At 41.0% G+C, this 18610-nt stretch overlaps 1 protein-coding gene across 1 annotated transcript in view; it reads right to left on the bottom strand.

Annotated features, from left to right (window-relative positions):
* The window catches only part of SPATA13 (spermatogenesis associated 13), a 278153-nt gene extending 260534 nt beyond the window's left edge, over nt 1-17619 (bottom strand). The window contains exon 1 of the mRNA XM_042845754.2: nt 17242-17619. The gene's annotated coding sequence lies outside the window, so the exon portion shown is untranslated. The remainder of the gene's footprint in view (nt 1-17241) is intronic.
* Nucleotides 17620-18610: the final 991 nt, after the last annotated feature.

The raw sequence follows: 18610 nt of genomic DNA, 5'->3' as shown, positions 1-18610 counted from the left end.
ACGTGTGTTAAAATGACCATTTGACATGCATCAACTCGCAATAGCTCTGCTCTACATGAATTTCCAGCTATGCAACCTTGATATATATTTGAGTTAGGTGTCACTAGCACTGCAGCTCTTGCCGCTGGCAGATGTGTTTCATTGTGGCTGAGTTATTGTTTATCAAAATTGTGGAGTGGGTCATCTTGACCCTACATCACAAATTGAAATTTTTTTTGCTAAAATATTATTTATTTTTTCAGTAAATAAAAGATTTGACATATTAATAAATTCTCATAAATGTAGAGAAATGAATTATAATTCATATTCCCTCCGTATGAGGGACACGCACACGGGAATTGAAATAATGACATCTTTGTTATTTTATTTGTATTTTTTCTCATCTTTTTCTTTATTTTTTCATGTTCTTTTTTTTTTTATTTGATTTTTTTTCCTCGAATTTGGCACCCCATTTAACTTGGCACCCTAGGTGACCACCTAGTTAGCCTATATGGACGGGCTGCCCTTGATTGCCAGTGATAGGGAAGCAGACCCAACGAAAATACTTGCAGTGAGAAACCAGCAGCTAGAACTTGAACAAAAGCAAAAACTAGCTGATATAGAAGGAGAAGCTGTTGAAAGAACACCTGTGTTTTCAACATGAACAAAGAATGGCATATATTCGATTGCAGGAACTAGAAGCTAAAGCAAAAGTGCAAAAACTTAAGCTCCAACTCAAGAGAATAAAGGAACAACAGGAACTGTATCATCCAGAAAAGCCAGCTCCTCTCAACAGCAAGGATGGGGATAGAATCTAGCCAGTTTGTAACAATGTTAGTATATTGTTTGACTTTAAGCAGCTGTCTGTGTGTAACCAAATATACCCCAACCCTGCCACCTTTTATATAAATACTTTTACTGTGAGCTCAGGTGAAGGTAACCCCATAACTTGTGCAGAGAATGTAAAAATCAATGATAAAAGCTGTTTAGGGCAAATTACAGCTTCTAACATCACTCTTGTTAAAGCAGATCTTGTCAAAGAGGAAGATTATTTACCAGATAAGAGTGTGGATATTGTAATCCTCTATGAGTTTACTGTAAGTGTGCCTTTAGCCAGAATCCATCTTGAATGGAATGGTGTTAAACATGAAGTTATAGCTGGTGTAAGGAAGTCATTGCCTATGGATATTTTTGATTGGGGATGATATTAAAACTTTGTTCAGTCAAGTTGATGACATAAACTAGTCACAGGAAAGAAATAATCCTGAATCTGTGTCTACTAGGCGCAAGGATTTGCCTATGGAGGGTTTCTCCAAATGTTTGTATGAGGAAGATACTAGTTTATCTGTGCAAAGAAGCAATGCATATGTGGAAGAAATTTCTGAGTGTCTGGTATCTCAGAAGTGAATCTGGCATTAGATAAGGCTCTGGAAGATGTTTCTCTCGAGCAAATTAAAGTTGGTGATCAGATTAAAGCCCTAATTGAGGAAGAAAAGGGTAATTTTTTTTGAGTGATGAATTGTTGGCTAGTGAAGTTTGTAAAAGTGAGCCTGACCCAGGTAAAAGTCATATGCTTAAGTAGCTCAGTGTAATGAGACACTATTTGTCGAGAATAGCAGTTTATCTGTTGGGAGTGACAACTTGCCTGGTAAGGAAACTGTCTCACTCTCCAGGTATGTGTCTGAAATCAGCCATGGGTGCTGGGACAAAGAAAAAGATGTCTCCAATTGTTTGTCTGTTTTGAATAGCAGCATGCCTGCTGAGAAAAAGTTTGACTCTAGTTTTCTGTCTGTAAAGCAGTCAGAAGAAGCCTGTCAGCCTATGATGGTTGAAAATTTATCAGTTGACTCAGAATTGATTCTGGATACAACTAAAGCCCAGGAAGGAAATGGTCCTAAACAGGGCTGGCTCCAGCGTTTTTGCCGCCCCAAGCAGCGGGAAAAAAAAAAAAAAGCCGCAATCAGCGGCACTTCGGTGGCAGCTCTACCGCCGCTGCTTCATTCTTCAGTGGAATTTGGCAGCAGGCTCTTTCCTCCAAGAAGGACTGAGGGACCCGCCGCCGAAGAGCCGGACGTGCCACCCCATCCCATTGGCCGCCCCAAGCACCTGCTTGCTGTGCTGGTGCCTGTAGCCGCCCCTGGTCCTAAATTTGTGTCTGCGAGGGGTAATGACATTGTAACCAGGTTGCATTCAGTTGATGTCATAAATAGCTCCCAGAGACCAAGCGATTCTGGTGCTTCTATTTTGCCTGTTGCTAGTGTGTTGCTGGGTAAAGATATGACAACCTTGGCTGACCAGGGTGATATCCTAGCCAGGGCACAAGGAAAGCATGAAGGTGATTTGACTATGTTACCCACTAACAGTGTGGAAACTTGTAACAAGGAAGAGAATGCTTCTAATCTTTTGACTATGAAGTCTAGCAGGTTACCTGAAAGGAGGTTGTGTAAAAATCCTCCTGATGGGCCAGAGGTGATTCTGGATGTAAGTGAAACTCGGAAGGAGTGTGGTGATTTGTCTGTTGTGCCAAAGTCTGTTCTGGACATAAATAAAGCTCAGAAAGAATCTGTTGCAGTGCATGATATTGCAGAAGGAATGGAATTTTTTATTGAAGTCTTTGAAGTCTGTGAAAAGGAATTGTTTCCATTGACTCTTAATGGGCCATTGTTGATAGTAAACAGTCTCTCTTCTGAGGAAAGTGTGTTGGTGCCTAATGGCCGAAGTCTTTCAAATGAAAATGAATCCGCTGAATTTGCTTTGAAAAAAATCCAGTTTGAATAGCTGTGAGAAGATTTCAGATGGAATAAAAATTGTTAGGGAGTTTAAACAGCCCTATAAGCTTAACCCACTTGTTGGGGAAACAATGTTGTTGGGACATGAATGTCTCCATGTTGATTCTTTAAATAAGCAGTCTGTGACTCAGGGACTGAGGAAAGATCAGGTTACTGGTTTTTCAGAGCAGAACAGCCTTATAACTGAACCCACAAGGATGCAGGGAGAGCAGGCAAACTCTCATCTCTAGATATTTTGGATATGACTTGTAATCTCTTAGTGGACTTGACATCTGATTCCATGTGGAAGCAGAGGTTGGTAGGGGAAGGACAAAAGAACCTTGAGTCCAACATGCTAGTGAAAATGGTTGGTATCTCTTTAAGACAGAGTCCAGCCTTGGAATTGGTAAAGCTTGAGGATCTGAAAACTAGTAAACAAGCTAGAGTCTGTGTTGATGCAAATTAACCTGACTGACTGGGGGGGAGAAAGACTTGCCCATAGCCATTAGCAAAGAGGACACACCCACCCAACCAATGGATTCTGTTACACAAAAGAGTTCAGATTTCGACCCTCCTGGACAGGGAGGAAGGGAACGATTAAGCCTTATAAATAAAAGCCACAGGTTAACCCTAAAATACCAAAACCCCAAAAAAGTGGTTAAACTGAAAGTCTATGTTAAGGAAGACCCTGCGGTCAAGAAAAAGCTTCAAAGGTTCAAAGGGGATTTTGAACAAGATGACCTAAAGAATGATTTGTCTAAGCGAAAGGCTTGGCGTGACAAAAATGATTGTAAATGTAAACTTGTGATAAGACTGATGTTATTGCTAATGATTGTAACTAACTTGTTTCTGATACCAAAACCTGTAAAAATGTACAATGTGCAGGGTTTTTTGGAAAAGCCCTTGAACATGTTCAGAGTGGTCCATAATAGAAACCCTTATGATTATGCTGTTGGGTTCAACAAGAACACACTTTGTGTTAAAAGGCCTAATAATATTAAGGTTTCACAGCTAATGCATAGACACATTTCTAAAACTTTCCACAGCAGAAAAACCACTACAAGTTTGAACTGCTGTGCACAAAGGGAAACTGAGGTACAACACCTCACAGCGTTCATGGCTGAATGCCAGAGTAAGTGCTGTCTGAAGAACATTAATGGCTATGTTAAATTAACACATTGCCCAAACCCTGGAATCACTAAAGTATTTCACAAAGTATGGACTAAGTTTTTAACTTGGGCCAAAGCATGCATCAATAATTTGGCCTTACAAAGAATTCAATGTAAACAAAGCTCATATCAATGTTGGAAGGTCCTTAAGGTGTATCCAGGAGCTCTAATTTTGCCCTTCCACACCAGTCTCATGTTGGGGGTGTGATGTATGGGTAGAAAGGGTTAAACATCCTGTAAAATAAATAACTCTCAAAAGACATGTCGGGAGATAATGTTTGTGTTTTTGTGTATTTACATATGTATGAGTAATGTAATCAACAGTCCCTGTCTATGCTGTATTCTGATAGTTCAGAGATCAAAAGAACATTCTAGCATTTAAATGAATTGTAAACATGGGATATCTCGGTATTCATCTCTTTAAAATGCACTGTGAATGGTGGAGGAACAAGCAAATTGCCTTATGTTAATTCTATAGTTAAGTACCAATGATGGACCTTCTTCAAAGTCATCCTAATTACCTTTTGTTCCCCGAGGAACTCCCCACTTGTCAAAGAGGACATGAAATTGTATAAAAGAACCTTGGGTCCTGATTCTGTCATCTCAGATCTGCTTAGGCTTCACTAGGGGAAGTTTGAGTCACAAGACTGAGGTCCCAGTTATGCTGGTACGCCCTGAATATGCGATTTGGACATTGGACTATAATCTATGAACTATTTCTAAAAGAACTCTTTGCAACTATCTCTGCTATGAATCTGCACCTAAATGAATTGAACTCATGTCTGTATGTATATTGATCTTTTAACCATACTCTCTTTCTTTTGTTTTTTTTAATAAAGTTTAGTTTAGTTAATAAGAATTGGCTGTAGTGTGTATTTGGGTAAGAACTGGAATATTCAATAACCTCGGAGGTAATGTATCCGATCCTTTGGGATTGGTAGAACCTTTTCTTTTATATGATGAAATAAGATTTACATAAATTTTCTTCATATTTGACGTGGGTACCTGGATAGAGGCCTGAGACTGGATCACTTTAAGGGAACTGTGTTGTTTGGACTTCTGAGTAACCAGTAAGGTAATAAAGAAGCTGTTTTATGCTGGTTTGGTAAATCTAAGTATTGGAATAGCCACCAGCTTTGTGGGGATTGTCTGCCCCATTCTTTTGAAGTTCACCCTAATTCAGTGACCATAGCTGGCCCCCACTGGGACCCCGGTCACCCCTTGTATGTTTATTACTTTAAAGTGCATGCTTGAGAGATGTTTTAATTCTGTTTGAATGTGTACTCATGATTTTAGTGGAATCAGCACTGAATATGGCATCCCTAACATTCATTTGATCATTTATCAAGAAAATCTAATAAAATGTATTTCAAAAAAGAAAAGCGTATGTACACAGAGTCACACACCAGGTTATTCAGCTGGTACACGTGCAGCCATAAAGACTAATTTTGGCACGGGAGTCAAGATCTCTGTGCAGGGCAGGTTTGAGCAAATCTGAGTCCAACTATGAAGTCATTGATTGGGCTTCCTGCTGCAAGTCCCCTCTCACCACACCTCTCCTGAAACTGCTCTGCCGTGCCAACTGAGGTGAAGGGAATTCACCCAGTGGGGTGTAGCAGTAGCGCAGTGCCAGAGCTGAAGTGTGTGGCTGTGGAGGAAGTTAGGGAAATAATGAATTAAGGTTTCCTGTTCAACAGGAAGAGGGGAGAACTTGCAAAAAACTCAATTCAGGCATTAAAGTGAAGAGAGACGATGTTCCCCTAAGGAGGTCAAGTCATTAGCACTACTCCAAAGCTGTGAGTCAGCATGGAGCAGTTTGTACTCCACACTACATGACCCTGAAGCATGAGCAGCAGGCACTACACTAGCATTTCAATTGGTCTCAGGGGAGCAGATGACCTGGGGCCTCATGCAGCTGCAGCTTTAGCAGCATTATCTGAACTATGATTTTCATGACTTTTGACATCTGTGGATTTGTGTGCAGGGGTAGGTAACTATTACAAAAACTACTCCACGTCATTCCCTCCTGAGCATTTCCCAGTCAGCCTGTCCTCACTACATCCATTTTCTAGGCCTTATCTACACTCCCATTGACTTGAATGAGACTTAGATCAAGTCCTTACATCATTGTAAATGAGTGGAGAATCAAGCGCAAGGTCGCCTTTGTTACTAAGGCCTGGTCTACACTCGGGGGGAGGGTGGGGATAGATCTAAGATCTATGAGAATAGCGTAGCTGAAGTCGACGTATCTTAGATCGACTTAGAATCACTTACTTCGCATCCTCGCGGCACAGGATCAATGGCCGCCGCTCCCCGATCGACTTTGCTTCTGCTTCTTGCCGAGCTGGAGTTTAGCAGTCGACGGGAGAGTGATCAGGGATCGATTTATCGCGTCTACACTACATGTGATAAATTGATCCCCGATAGATCGATCGCTACCCGCTGATCCGGTGGGTAGGGTAGACATACCCTGAGTATAACTACTTTGCACGTACGTAGTGCCTTTAATCTAAGGTTCTCTAAGTATTTTGCAAAGGTGGATATTATCCCCATTTTACTGATGGGAAGCTGAAGTGCAGCCAAGCGAATGCCACACACCATCTATTCATGCAGTCCTCCCTCAGGCAAAACTCTGACTGACTTCAATGTTGCCTTAAGCAGGAGTTCTGTCTGAGTAAGGAATACCAGAGGTTCCTGCCAGTGAATCAGTGGCAGAGTCAAGACCAGAACTCACATCCCTGTCTGCTCCCTCCCCTATTGTAACCACCACACCATGCTGACTTCTCAGGTCTACGGTGAGTTACATTCAAAGGGGAAATGCCAGTTCCAGGGAGCTGTTGTACTCATTGTATTTAGTCTGCTAATTACCTACAACCTCCCTCCGTACAATCTTAGCGGTGTTTTGCGTCAATATGAACACATTACTGTCACCTTTTATTTAGAATGGTTTTCCTTTTCAAACATTAAAATGTTTCTTTAAAATAAAAAAGGCCATTTTCCTTGCAATACAGAATTATTTAATGTAGGTTCTTTTCAATTCCAAATAGACAGCACTTAACTAACCAATTAAATACTAACACAATGTGACTAACTGTTCCTCTCCCTCCCCTTCTTGTTGAATGCATATGGGACTAGGAAAATAGTTGGACTGGGCAATTTTCCAGCACTTGTGCTGTAATAATTAATGAAAATAGTTTTCAGGGGCTGCACTAGAGAAAGCATTTGCAGGAATTCAGCCATACAAACCGCGCGGGGGGGGGGGGGGGGGGAGCGCTGCTTTCCCCCTTCATCCACAATAATTGCAAAAGCTACAAGCAGAAATCCTGCTAGTTTGCTAGTTTGTGAGACCTTGGCACCCTCTTCACTTCCATGTGCCACTGTGATTTCTGATGCCATCTTTTCAGGGGTGATACCCTGGATTGGGGTGGGCAGGATGTAGTAGGTGTAACCAGTTGATCTCCAAAAGGTCATGGAGATGGGAGGGAGCCAGATGGTCTCTTCCCCAAACCCATGCCCTATAGGGGGATGAAACTGGGGTAAAAAGTCCCATGCACCCAGAAGATGGCTGAAAGTAGAGGCTTGAGTGCTGAGGCCTATGGTGGATGTGGAAAGGGGAGATCGGAGTGGAAGCTGTGCTAATTTGCTTCCCTCGCCAGCTTTGCAGTTTCAGAAATTTTCACTCCCCACCTCACAAGACTCAGAGGAGTGGGAGGACTCATCATTCCCCTTCTGCCTGGGGAGGGGGACAGCAGGACAAAACATTTTCTCTTTTGTCCCTCCTACCCCTTGAGACTGAGAGTCCTTTAATTCTGTCTCTGAGGCCAGGGAGGAGAACTAAAGGGAAAGATAATCTTCCTCTTCCCCGCCCAAGAGACCATGGGATTGGGAGTGCCATGGAGTGGTTCCAACGCTGCCTGTTTATGGGCTGGACAGGTTAGAGCTATGAGGACTAACCAAGAGATGGGTAGCTGAATATTCAATAGCACAAATGTCAGACACCGATTTTTTGAATGGCTGTTTATGCCTGATATTTATGTTATTTGGTAAAATAAATATGTGTTGTCCAATATACAGCATATGGGAGTAAGTGGTAGCTACAACCTCCTGATTTCTCCCCCACCTTTCACACTGGATGAGCACAATCATACAAGTCACCTGACATAAGTCTTAACAAACTGGATATGGAGTAACAAGGATTATGTTGTGTTCTGGTTTAGAGCTGATCCATTTCCCAAAACTCACAGGCCAACTTCACCAGCAGTATCAGCTGATGAAATTCCACTGAAGTCCAAAGAATTGCATTCATGTAGTGAATTGGATTGAAAGACAAGAGTTGGAACCATACCAGTAACGTTTGATGTAGTTAAACAAAAATTGGGGTATTCCAAGGTAACAGAATTATAAGTATCTCAATATGGAACACTCAATATATTTGGTGATTCCTATTTTCAACTATTTTCCAGCAATTCAAATTCATATTCAAAGTGGTGCATTCCATTTGCTTGTTTAAATAATGTAAGGGGTGTGTGTGTGTGTGTGTGTGTGTGTGTGTGTGTGTGTGTGCTGAATGATTGTGCTGGGCATTAAAACCTAAATAGAACAGAACTGAATAGGAGAGAAGTTAATTCTAAACCTAACACCATTAGCTTAGCTGTTACAGGCCAGATTCTGATCTCATTTACGTTGGTGTATATCCTTTGCAACTCCTTTGACTTCAGTGGAAATAGTCTGGACGTACATTGCTGTAAAAGAGATCAGAATCCAGCTCAATCAGTTAACATTTGTAAAAAATGTTGAAGATGAAAATAGAAATGTGTCATAAAAAGGGGGAAAGCTCTTGTTCCCCAGGGAGAATTTCTAAACAAATCAATATTTTCTCTTGTAGCTAGTGTAATATCATGACAAGAAGCATAATACAGGCTAGGCCATTTTTGTACCAGTGAGAATCCTGAAATAGGCGCAGCATTTTGTATAATATGAGGTTTCTGAATAACAGAATCTGGAAGCACATGAGACAAACTGTAATGGAATGCCAGATTAGGGATAATAATGAAAGCAATGACTTGTGTCCAAAATCAGCATGCGAAAGGAGAGGAATCACCTGGCTGTATTCCAAAGGTTGTAAAAGACAGTTCCAATTGCTAATCTGAATGTAATACAGTGAAAGAAAACCCTGAGAGAGTAGGATTTTCAAATGCAGAGGAACCCGCTGAAGATTTGAGGATGGGGTTGGTCAGTACCCATTTTTCTGAGCATGTGTAATGAGATAAGCTAGCACATTTTGGACAATATGACACAAAGAGCATTTTATAGTGAGATCACAAAGGGATATTAGAGTAGTCAAGATGAGAGGAGGTGAAGGCATGAAATAGGTGAATGCATGTTCTGATGTGGATGATATGGGATGATAATAATATAATATATAGAGATATAACTATCTCATAGAACTGGAAGGGACCCCAGTTGAGTCCAGCCCCCTGCCTTCATTAGCAGGACCAAGTACTGATTTTGTCCCAGATCCCTAAGTGGCCCCCTCAAGGATCAAACTTACAACTCTGGGTTTAGCAGGCCACTGCTCAAACCACTGAGTCAAGCTGAGATAGGTTGACTACAACCAGTTTGTGGAGGCAGAGCAAGCTGGTGCTTTTCGGGGGAGGGGAGAACACATCTATCTTGTATTCCAGAAACTAAACTTTTGTTAAAATAAAATAATAAGAAGTCTGTAGCTATTTTGTTTGTAAAGAAATGTTTTGCACTGATGTCTGCTTGAGTCTGTAGACAGCCTAAAACAACCCTGAGAGGTGTGAACTTCCCCTGTTCATCTAAATAATGTGTTAACTCTAAAGCTTATTTTGAATCATTTAAATGTAGCATTATTAACTATTTCACTGTAAAACAAAGAATGTAATAAAGAGTAACAAAGGTCAGCTGAGGTCACTGCATGCAAGAAAGAGGAATATTAATTATAATTAATGGAGATATCCCATCCCATCTCCTAGAACTGGAAGGGACCTTGAAAGGTCATTGAGTCCAGCCCCCTGCCTTCACTAGCAGGACCAAGTACTGATTTTTGCCCTAGATCCCTAAGTGGCCCCCTCAAGGATTGAACTCACAACCCTGGGTTTAGCAGGCCAATGCTCAAACCACTAAGCTATCCCTCCCCCCCTAAGAACAGAAGTCTGTAATCTAGTGTGAGTGACATCTCATTATGTTATTTCAAATGGTTGGGGTTTAGTTTGTGGGCATAGCTTTGGATAGTATCACTATTTCTTTAGCCTTTGCAAAGTCCTGATTGTGGAATTGGTATAGAAGAATGAAATGGTAGTGCTGACATTTGAACTAAGGTTGATATTCTTACCCATTGGGGGCACTGAATATATTGAACAGAAGGAACTTATGAAGGAGCTAGAAGTTGAGGGGGTTGAGGCTCATAAAAAAGTAGGAAATGGACTGAAACAATGAAAGGAATATAGATTTGAGTGTCATATACACAGAGCTGTGGACAAGTAGCATGAGAGAGGAGGGAAAGACTCAACTTATTAAGGAAATAACATTACACTAAGCTCAGAATGAATCAGAGATGGGGTCCACTTAATTATTAAAGTGTTATTGGATGACTAGCTTGGATGAAATCAAAAGGGCCATGAGATAAAGCCAAGTGGTACTCTCAACTGCCAGATTTTCATGCAAGGACACTTCTAGAAAGAGACATCATCTGGTCCTGACATTAGGAGCATCTATGTTACTTGTTTTTGTTTCTGATCCACAACCTTTTGGAAATAAGGACCCCACAACCCGCACTATTTTTCCTGGATACAATAACACATTCTATTGTATCAATCCCCATCCCATTTCCAAAAAGAACTATTAAAATATTTAACCAGACAAGTGATAAAACTGGATGAATAAGCTTGAGTGATGAGACAGAGTCATTGTAGTGTAGCAGTTTATGAAGAGATTTGGGAGTTTTTCCTGGAAAGACTCTTGCCCTAAGGTTGCTCCTGAAGGAAAGTTCTGTCCTGTATATCTAGGACTGATTGCATAGGAGTGGAGAACACTGTTTGCTCCTTCTAGTATGGATGCATCTGGGGAACCCCAGGGTCCAGTAAAAGGGGTCATGATCCCTTCTTGGGGAGTGCTCTTAGAAGAAGCTCTATATCAAGAAGTTGCTAGTGAGAGGCCGCAGTTATTTACATATTGGTGTTTCTCTTTTTGTTCCATTTGATTGCTGTATTTATGCTAAATGTTTAACACCTCATAGTTTTTAAACTTCCACACCTCTGTATTTTTGACAGGATACCAATTAAAGCGCCTTTTTTAAACAGACCACAAAGTTAAGACTTCCCATCCCCATTCCCCCTTGCCTTCCAAAGAGCTGCTGTCACCAAAGGTGGATTATAATTACAGAGGGGCCTGAACCAAAATCCTACATATGAACATCCCCAAATCTTGGGGAAATGTGGATCTATATTCAAACATCCCCACGGCCTCTACCTCTTCATAGTTTTGGTGTGGGCTATTGTAGCCAGACCCCTAGCAATCTTTGGGCTCTAGATTAGAACTTTTTGGCTCAGGCTCATATCTATCTATAATGCAAACTACAGGAATGATAAACTGCAGCATGTTAAAATTCTAAATAGTTGTGCTGACTAATAAAGTATGAATGAAGCCAATATAAATATTGTACCAGACAGACCAACTCACTCTTCTACAGATACTAATAGCATCCTCTATCAAAAGCTGCAGAATGATCTACCGCTACAGCAACAGTAAACAAATTAGAATTAACAGTCATCAATTAAACATTCTAATGATAGACTATTTTACGGGTTTCTGTAAACACTCATTGTAGAATCTTACAGAAGATGGATGACCCTATGCTGCAGGCCCTAGATGAAGAATCAGAAGATCTAGGTTCTATTCTCAATTTCTTGTGAGATTTTCAACTAATCACTTAATCTCTCTGTGCTCTAGTTATCCATGGGTAAAATGGGAATAATACTTCAGTACCTCACAAGGGTGTTGTGAAGATGAATTCATTAATGTTGGGTCCTCAGATATTACAGTGCTGAACATGTAGAAAAGCCTATGAATTAATAAGCACTAGTTTCATCTAAGCTTTTATGCTGCACTCATCCCTGTGCTATCTGTCAACCAGAGTTAGCATCACTGAGACTCTTTCTCTTGTAATATAACTTACAAGTGAGACCTAATAAATATCTAAAAATAAAAAAATGTTTTCTCATCCCAGCAATTATTCAACCTGAAACTCAGGTAAAAAACATCGAGATTTTTTTTTCAATCCAGCCTTTTAAATATAAATTAATTTAAAAGTCAAAACAAAAAGTCATTTTGAACCAGAGGACTGGATTTTTTTCATTTAGAAAGTATCAAAACAAAATGTTTCAAATCCCTTTCCCCCCCCCAAAAATGTTCTAGTTAAAAAAAAAGTGTGTCAAAACTAATTGAAACTTTTCATAATAAAAGGTTTAGACAAATCTGTGTTAAAAATAATGTTTTTGTTGAAAAGTTCCCTGATCAGCTTTAGTGATCATTTTAACAGACATATCTTCTGACTTGTACACACATTAACATTTTCAGGAGCAAAAATGTGCATGCAATCATGTGCCAAATTCTTAGTTACCAAGACTGCTTATGTAAAGTTAGTAACTGGTTGCCAAATTGCATGCACAGGGTTGCTGTAATTGCACAAACAATTTAGATCTCTGTACATAACTTTGTAGCTAGTTATCCCAGTTAACTGGTCACTTAAACACACCTTGCAGCACATTGATACATTGCACATGTCTGCAGTTCTGAAGAATTACCCCTCATAGTCACTGTGAAAAGGATGATGATTATTTGGTAAGCACCAAGTCAGACACTGTTCAAGACACTGACCCTAATGCATGGAGTTTACAATCTAATAAACAGGCAGCAAAAAATGCATTGCAAGACCCAGCTCTATTTTAGAACACTTTGGGTTGATTCTGAATTCTCTTTAATGCCATAGATGGGGAACAGCACATTCACTGAGATGAGATAGCATTAGGCATAAGCAAAACGTCCAAAAAGTGACAGTTGGAATGACGCATCAGCCATGCCAGCTACTGTAGCCTCCACAATGGGCCTGCCAAGTCAATCCGTCTGCAGTGAACTGCAACGGAAAACACTGGTTTGCTTCAAGGAATTCCTGTGTTTGCTTTCATGTTTATTTTTAAAACTACTAACTCTGGCGTCCATCCCACCCTAATTAAGTATTTGTCATGCCAGAAAACTGACTCTCTCTCTGACTGAGACAATGGCCACACTGCATTGATGCTTGTTTCTGAACTCTCCCTAAGCAGCTAGATTTGATTCTTCCTAAATAAGCAGCTTTAATTGGTGGAGGAGATTTTTGTTCTCTCTCTCAAAGGAATTAATATTCTGATACACTGATCGCCCTTGATATTAAGGTTTCATTGATAAAGGGTTAATAAATTATTAGTAGATGTTTAATAAATGGTGAATCGATTGTTATAGATTGTAATAGAGCCCAACACATTGTTTATAACCATGGTTTATAACACTTTCTACTGATGGGCTTATAACCATGTATAATAAATATTACCTGAATGTTTAACATCCATTAATAGAAGCTTAATATGAAGTGTGGCTGATACATTTATGGAAAGAAGCCTAGATTCTGCGGTGATGGGCAGAATCTGTATAGAAATAAGTATACAAATAAATACATGCATAGCTGGAAGGCTATGTAGCTTTTAAACGGTCCCTCCTAAGGCTGCTCCAAGAGGGCTGAGAAGCTCAAGAGAACTTGTTCTGGGCACCACTCATCCATGCTAAAGATAGCAAGAAGTGTGCTGGGGAGCTCAGAGGGAGACAATCAAGTGTTTTAAACAGAGATTTGAGAACCCACAACAATCATTTTGCAGCCTCATGGCTTCTTGAATTCAAAGCCTATTAGGCAGTTTTACGTATTTAGTTGTTCTGCTTGGGGTGGGGGAGGTTTTATTAATCTTTGAATAAACTTGTTGAGCTTCCTATCATAGAGATTTATGGGACCACAGAACTACATGGGCTCCACCCTCTGTTCTCAGAGTAGCAGCCGTGTTAGTCTGTATCCACAAAAAGAACAGGAGTACTTGTGGCACCTTAGAGACTAACAAATTTATTAGAGCATAAGCTTTTGTGGACTACAGCCCACTTCATTCTTCGGATGAAGTCGGCTGTAGTCCACGAAAGCTTATGCTCTAATAAATTTGTTAGTCTCTAAGGTGCCACAAGTACTCCTACCCTCTGTTCTGAACATTTTGTACCCCTGAAATCCATTGGAGCTTTTCTGGCATCTATTGTATAAATGTCAGCTCACCCTAGCTCATAGCCATTGATTTCTGGGGTAACTCATTCATCTCTATGCACAAGAAATCACAATTTAACTTCTTATCAAACCTCCTGTTCTGCACAAGTAGCCTACAATGTTCAGATTTTTCTGCCACCTGACAAAACACCTAACAGCTGACCCCAGCTGGCACAGGGAGATGTAAATTATGCAATCCCTTTGCCAGCCTGGCCTTCTATGCTCTGGGCGAGGTTCAGCATGAGGGAAGACAGGCAGTTTTGCAGCTGCTTCTCCCTCAGTCAGGGTTTCAGTTGGAGAAGAAAAACTTTATATTATAATTGAGCTCCTAGGAAGGCTGATCAAAAATATGCTGAATTGGCAGATCCACCACTTTCCCTAGACATGCCCCAGCCAATGCTTCCCACATTTTTGCCCCTCCCCCCAACCATAAGGGGATGTTGAAGCCATTTTTCATCACCATAATGGATCCCCAGTGAGCCGGTACCTGATTATCTGATGGCAGAAGCCTGTATGGATCCTGGGTCACTGACTCTACCGTGGGTGTGTGCGCGTGCATACGCGCAGGTCCTGTATTTTCTGCTTTTCAATCTGCATGCTGAAATAAGACAAACCCTTCCATGATTTGAAATGTTTGGGGGAACACCCATTTATTTCAATGGGAACGGGATCGGTTCCCATGACTCCTCTGATGGTAAATAAATAATTCTTCATTGACGGGGGAAATGTTTTTGTCGGGGAAAAATCAAATAGTCTTGACAGAACAATATATACAGCTGTGCTGCTATGCGCCGAAGAAAGCATGTGCAATGCACTAGACCTGATGCTGTGGGCCTAAATCACACCTTTATATCATGGAACAGCAAAGTGCCAGATGCCCTTCATCCTTCCAGTTGTCCAGCGATGTCAAAAGTGAATGAACTGAGCAAGAGCTAAATCATAAACTGATTGTAATGATAACATGGGGGCAGCATGGCCCTGTGGATAACAGTCAAGAGCCAAGAGATCTGGCTTCTATTCATTCATTCATTCTATTGGCCTGCTGTATGACTTGGGCAAATCATGTCATCTCTCTCTGCCTGTTTCATCTCCTACCCATTGCCTGTCTTGTCTGAGCTGTCAGCTCCCTGGAATAGGGACTGTCTCTCACTGTGTGTTATTACAGCAGCTAGCACAATGGGAAAATAGCACAATGCAATCTCATTTGGGGCCTCTGGACACAACCTTACTACAAATAAATAACAATGTAGGGCCTAGGAATGCAGTACAGAGCTCATCTAATATCTGGGTTGAGTAACTGTCCATTAAAAAAAAAATCATGAAGTTGGTGAGAAAAGTTTAATTGTGTCCAGATATTGGCAACTGGGACACTTTTGGTAGCAACAGGGAGAGATTAGTTACTTTCGAAGGAAATCTTGTTGGTTAGTAAAAGATGGCAAGGACTCTCTTCCTTTGGGACATACTAGCTTCTTTTGTATAAAGGAGGATTTCATTTTTTTAATTGTTAAAAAAGTTAAGATTGCGCAGTGACAACCATGTGCAGAATGAATGGTCTCCTGCTTCTGTGGAAATCTGGCAGTGCCAACTCTGACCTCAGCAGAGCTGTTTGAAAGGGTGGCTGATGGCTTAAGAGCGGGCATTGCAAATGCAATTCAGTTGTTAACTCCCTGGAGAAAAATACCTTTTGTAAACACTAATATTGACTACCCCACCCCAAGCTTAAACAAATCGGAAATAAAGATTAACCTCTATTAGCATTTAAATAAAATTTCTCCTCTCTGTCTTAAAAAACAAAAATCAAAAGTCAGGAGAAAAGTGGGAAGTACTGGTACTGACAGGTAGTGTTTGATCAGAAAGAAGTCCAGGGTTTATTTTAAATTCTTCATGTTTCAAGCAACCTCAAAGCAAAATGAGAAGCCTAAAATGTTTCTAAGGGCTTGTCTACACACAGGAGAGTCACAAGAATACTTAAAGCGAGTGTATGCCCTGAGTGACTGTGAATAGAACAGCCTCCCTCTTCACATTTGCTAGCAGACACCTTGACATCTCCTGAGGTGCAAACAGAGTTATCACTGGGGATTTGAATTATACCTACCTCACTAAAAGCCAGATTTACACTCTGCTCTGAACACCGAACACCACTGGGTTTAAAAAGCCTTCTGATTTGCAAGGATTTTTTGGCATAGGATTTGGAAGATGAAGGCCAGTTAGTTCCACTGTGTCAAGCTTAAGTTATTCTAAAGCAGTTTAACAGAGGCACTGTAAGCAGATGGAATATTAAAATACCAAGGAGTCTGTTAACACCTCTTTCACTACTTCTCATTCTTTTAGGGGCCTGCTTGTTAATCATTATCATCTACGATGGATGCATCCAATGGACAGACGAGCCAGTAATAGCAGAAGGAAAATCCCGCTCAATAAATCATTGAATGTTTCCTAATTAGCCAACTGAAAAGCAGTTTTTTTTTCTGAGCTGGAGGTCAAAGGATCTGACCGTTAACTGACAAAACAAAATAGCCCCTTTGGGCTGCTTTGCTTACCAGGAGCAATTGCTAGATTTGAGAAACTAGCCGTGTAAATCTGAAACTTTCCTAAAGACTTCTGAGACTCTCCACCCCCAACTGGGCCCGTTAGTAACCCCAGTAACCAGTTACATTTCCACAGCAATGAGGTAAAGTTTCTTGCTTGTAGCCATTTCAAAACCCCGTTTCCATGGTCACCAGCTTTGCCCGGCTCCTTATAGTGAGCGCTTTGTGTTGGTGCTGTGCGTGCTTGAAAGGCAGGACTAGCCGCTTTCGTAGAGCTGCTTTCAGCCCTTTGTGCACCTGCTCGTGTCTAGGCGTCCCTTCACCTTTATCAGACAACCATCCTTCCCCCACCCACGCAGGCGCACGCACGCCCCACCACAGCTGCCTACGTTTTGCCATCACAAAGTTAACGATTTCCCATTTTTCCATTCCAAACTTACCTTTCCCAGCACTCCTGATAAGTGCTACGGGGCTGATCCCTGGAGCAGTTTAGCCATTAGACGAGCAGTTCAAAAAAGGAAAAGAAAAACACCAAACAAAGGTAAAGTCTTGCTCAGCCACAAAACACTTCAGAGATCTGCTCCTCGCTGTCCCCACCAACAACCAGCATCACCACATCCTGGGTCACTTGCATGTTCAAAAGGAAAGAAGTTAGGAGGGGACTCTCCTGAGAGATGCGGCTCCCTTTGATCTGTCACCTTCATAGCCACTGAATCCAAACAAGGCTCTGGAGGGTGGGTCCAGACATCAGATTTCACAGGGGAGTGAAAACTCCCAGGGAACTCCACAATAAGTAGCCTTCCAGTCTCATATGCCCCTAGTTAAAGGGAACCACTAAGGCTTATTCAGAGGCAAGTTGAAATTCTGATCTCTTATCCCCTCCTTACTCTCAGGGCTGATACATATGCATCAAAAGGTGGAGCCAGTCTTCATCCCCTTTTAATCCCCCAGGGATAAGAAATCAGAGAGTTGTTTTGAATTGGAAATGATGCAGAGAGCCGTTTGAGGAAGAGAATCCATGTTTATATTTAAAAAGATTGCATTGGGGAGAAAGCATTTCCTCCTGTATCCCTCGGTCAAAGAAAAAAAAAATGCAGGTTTCAGTCCAACTGTTCCCAATTCATATAAACTACAGTTGGCTAAGGAACTGCAGAATTTTTCCAGGTGGGATTGTGAAAAAAAAAATCACATTTGTTTTGCGCATTCCCCCTTTATATAGTTACAGTTACAAACTCTTACATGCAGCTTCCCAGATTAGTACACATTCTGCAGGATTTAAGCTTTAAAAGAGACCCAGGATACACCAAAAATAACTAAATTATAGACTCTGTGGGTTTCAGCAAAGCTCATCTCCACCTGTTTCTAAATGACGATGGCCCCGATTCTGCAAACTGCTTTGTGTGGAAACGGTCTACATGGAGCATTGTGCAGAATCAGAGCCCATGTCCCCATTTTGCTGGCATGGTCTGACCCAACTGATGGAGCCTGGAATAGCTCTTAATTTTAAAATGCACAAAAGTGTGTTAGGTGCTTTGCAAAAAAGCAGAAAAATATGGTCCCTGCCCAGAAGAACGTAAAATCTATACAGCAGCTTTCATCTATGGTCCTCAATGATTTACAAGCATTGAGGAATTAACCCTCATCATCACAAGCATCCCTGTGATGGAAGAAAATATTCTTATCCCCATTCCACAGAGAAGTTAAGTATCTTGCACACATCACAAAGGAAGTCTGTGTTAGAAGCGGGGGTCTCCTGATTCTCTCAACTATAACACTATCCTTCCATCCTCTGGAGTATTACTGGAGTAT

Source organism: Chrysemys picta, chromosome 1 (genome assembly GCF_011386835.1).
Source record: "Chrysemys picta bellii isolate R12L10 chromosome 1, ASM1138683v2, whole genome shotgun sequence".
Taxonomy (NCBI): domain Eukaryota; kingdom Metazoa; phylum Chordata; order Testudines; family Emydidae; genus Chrysemys; species Chrysemys picta.
Note: the sequence above shows the minus strand (reverse complement) of the source record. Positions and strands in the feature narration are given on the sequence as shown.